We start from the raw sequence: 4,063 nt of genomic DNA on the forward strand, positions 1-4,063 counted from the left end.
TACCGCATCATATTCAGTCCTTGCGTACTGCTGCAGTGCTCCGACTTTCACAAATATTTTGACCATGATCCGATCAGAACTGGATGAATTGATAAAAATAAACATTGTAGACCTTCTTCTTATAATTCTATTGGCTTAAGAATCACCTCATTTGAAGTTGTTTAGAGAGAGATATGGTCAAACTACTAAAACATATACGAATCAAGTCATCGTCCTTGTTCATTAAATCCATAAATGCTATAAGTGCATTGGTGAAACCAAACAACATCACTAGTAATTCATTGTGTCCATAACATGTACGAAATGTTGTCTCTACATCAGATTCTCTTATTCTCAATTGGTGATACCCCAAGCATAATTCAATCTTAAAGAAACACACAACACTTTACAATAGATCAAAAAAGTCATCGAAACCTTGGTAATGGATACTTATTCTTTACTGTCACTTTATTCCATTATCGATAGTCAATGCATAATCGTAGGCTAAAATCTTTCTTTTTTATGAATAGCACCGGAGCTCCCCAAGGTGTAGCATTGGGACATATAAAACCATTATTGAATAAGTTCCCTAGTTGCTTCTTTAGCTCTATCACCTGGTGCCATTCGATAAGGAGGTATTGAAATTGGCCACGTATATAGAATGAAATCACTACAAAATTCAATTCCCCTCTCAGAAGGTAATCCAAATAATACGTCTGGAAATACATCCGAATACCCACCTACTAACTATACACAATCCACACTCTTGTTAATCATCAAAGTATCTTTCATCATTGCTAGATGTCCTTGGTGTTCTTGCGCTGGCATTAGTCTAGTAATTATATTTGTCACAATTCCCATTGACATTAAACTACTATGTCTGCATATCACAAATGAGGATTCTTTTCAAAATTAAAATTTCATAAGCTTACAATAGTAGTCTACCTTCACAACGCAAGATGTTAACCAATCCATTTCCAATATAACATCAAAGTCTAAAGTTAGCAGCAACACCCAGTCTGCTAATGTATCCTTATCCATTATGTAGACCACAAATATCTCCTCTAAGGGAGTAGTCATAATTAAGGGTTCCTCCACATCACTATAAAATCGATCTAATTTTAATACAAAGTGTGGGGACACAAAGGAATGTATTGGTCCAAGATCAAAGAAAACTAAAACTTCAATACCACAAATAGGAAGACTACCTATAACCACTGCATTGGAAGTTTGAGCATCTTATGATGTTACAGCAAACACCTGCAATTTACTTCCACTTTCATTATCATAGTGTGTTGGTCTACCTTGAGATGAGGATATTTCCATACCTTTGTCACCTCTAACATTTATCCCTATTGGTGTCATTCTAAGCGAGGTGTTCGACACTTGTCTCACATAACCATTGTCACCCTCAATTGATTGCCCCTGCATCAGGCAGTTTCTTATCAAATGCCCTAATTGGCCACATCCAAAACATAATCACTACTCTATGGCATGGTACACCATGTGCCTTTCTGTAAGTATTACACAAAACACCCCTTTACTTAAGGCCTAAATTAAATGCTCTGTTAGACTACTCTCATCTAGATAGTAGGCTAAATGAATCATAATTTCCAGGTGTCCTGCATATAAGAGTGGTTCCTTCACAATTCTAATGATGTATAAATATGGGACTCCGAGTAACGTTAGAATCTCTATGGCCCTATTGGCCCTATGTCCAAACTCTAAAACTTTTCCTTCTTCCATCATAGATTCCATTCTACTAATTTCAATCATTTTGGCTGCATCCACCATTGTCGTATAGGAGGCAAACCTCTAGGTGGCTACGACTCTAAACAGTGGCTTAGTTAATCCCCGAATAAATCTCTTTATCCTTTTTTGCATGGTGAAAATCAAGTTAGGGGCATATCTTAAAAGATGGGTGAAGTGGACATCATACTCCGTCACCGTCATGTCTTGGGATTTGTCTCAAAGTCAAACTCCCGTGCCTTCGTGTCTTTCACACTCTCAGGCAAGAAACGAGATAGAAAGGCTTAGACAAGTTCTTCCCCCATCATCGGATCTAACCTTGATGGTCTACCTCTCTTAAGTTACACGAACAATATTCTAGCCACATCTTTTAATATGAATCCACCAATTCCACTAACTAATGTGTAGAGCAACTCAATGTAGAACAAATACATTCGATATCTTCAAAAAATCTTCACGGATCTTCCTCCGTATCTAAACTAGTAAATGATGGGCCTTTAGTTTCATAAAAGCTATCAAAGTAACCTCTATAGCTCATCTTTAATGTTCTCACTAAGGCACTTAGTTTGGATCTTGTGAACTAAAATCAACCCATTCCTCGAATGGTGCCTCACTTCTATCATGGAACCCAACAAACTCATTCGCCAACCTTTGCAACCCTACTTCCAAATCCTTTAAGGTGACACCCCTTCTTATTGGGTAATCATCCCTAATTCTCATATTCCCATTACCGGTTTGCACATATCTGGGTTCCACAATTTGAGTGTCTTACTACTCTACTTCTACTATGGCTCCTTGACATGGGCATTCGTGGTTGTTCCATAGGCTCATCTAGGGCATTTTCCTCTCCCATGGCCCTTGAGGCAACTTTCATCTTAGGTGGCATCTTGTATCAAGATGAAGCAATACCATGAACAAAATCATAATTCCAAAATCCAAAGGGTAGGCTTTCACAAAGACTTAGGACTTCGTGTAGCCTCCAACTCATAATTAATGTTGCAGTCACCAACCATGAAAAGGACTCTGCACTAATCTTGGCACTCCACTGACGAACACAATTTTACCTAAGACTCTCTAACCCAGGGGCTCTACTGCCAACTTTGCTTTGATACCAACTTTGTCCTGACCCAAACCTGAGGGTCCGTGACTAGCACAAGAGCCTAGCAGGCAAGTCTCAGAATTCAAATCATACAAATATTCATAAATAAATTTAAGTTCATACATAATACAACATCCCTTGCACTTATTTCATACAAATATTCATGAGACCATACACTGGCCATTCAAGGTGGGTTCATGCATAATTACCCTTACACAACTTCATATGCCACAATGCGCCTACATACATAATAAATTGAGTGCAAAGTGAAAGTTCATAACTAACACAATGGAGAAACACATCGAATGGGAACCTACGGATGCTCAAATTGATTTGTCACTAGACAACATATAACATGGGGCTTTGTGGTCTATTTATTTCCACATGGTACACAAATGGGTGAGTAGTTTAATACCTAATGAGTGATGCAAATAATTAAAAATCATACATATACAAAACATATAAAAAATATTGCATTATCAATGCATGCACATAGTCTATTAGACATCTTTAAGTATTAGGGCATATCATCATCCCAAATGTCCTTAAGTGGGGGCCACATCATTGTAACACCCCGTACCCTCGTATAAGGGCCAATTCGATCTCATCGACGAGACGGAGGGTTGATGGACATAAAATAAAGTACGAAAGAGAAGTGATAGGTGAAAAGAATATTTTGGAATAAAATATTTCATACACGAGCAAATGATAATTAAATAATAATATTTTATCGAAGATGAATTATCGAGATCAGAGGGTGATTTGGAAGTGGACAGAGACAAAGTGGAACACTTTGGGACTCGAGGAGTCACATGAAAAATTTTGAAATAAAATATTATTTTATTAATAAAATAATATTAAAATAATATAAAAATATTAATATTTTATCTGTGACCAAAATTAGTCATGAAGAAGAAGTATATGACTAATTTAAGTGGTGGAGAAGAAGTAAGAATGAATTTTGAAGAAAAACAACATAAGGAGGGCCCACGTGCCCTTATTAAACAAATGATGAGCGGGTGAGCATATATTTAAATATTATGGCGATATTTTAGTGAAACGTAAAACTAATATTTTATTTGTACACATGTAAAGTAAGAAAGATATAAGGAAATTGGAGTTTAAAGGAAATGATTGAAGGACCAAATTGCAAAAAATGAAAAGTTTGGCGGAACAAGGGGTAAATAAGGGAAAAGTTGAAGACTTTTGTGGAATTACCATATTTGAAGCTAAGTG

Source organism: Theobroma umbraticum, unplaced genomic scaffold, assembly GCF_002168275.2.
Source record: "Theobroma umbraticum cultivar Fairchild unplaced genomic scaffold, ASM216827v3 scaffold_239.1, whole genome shotgun sequence".
Taxonomy (NCBI): Eukaryota; Viridiplantae; Streptophyta; class Magnoliopsida; order Malvales; family Malvaceae; genus Theobroma; species Theobroma umbraticum.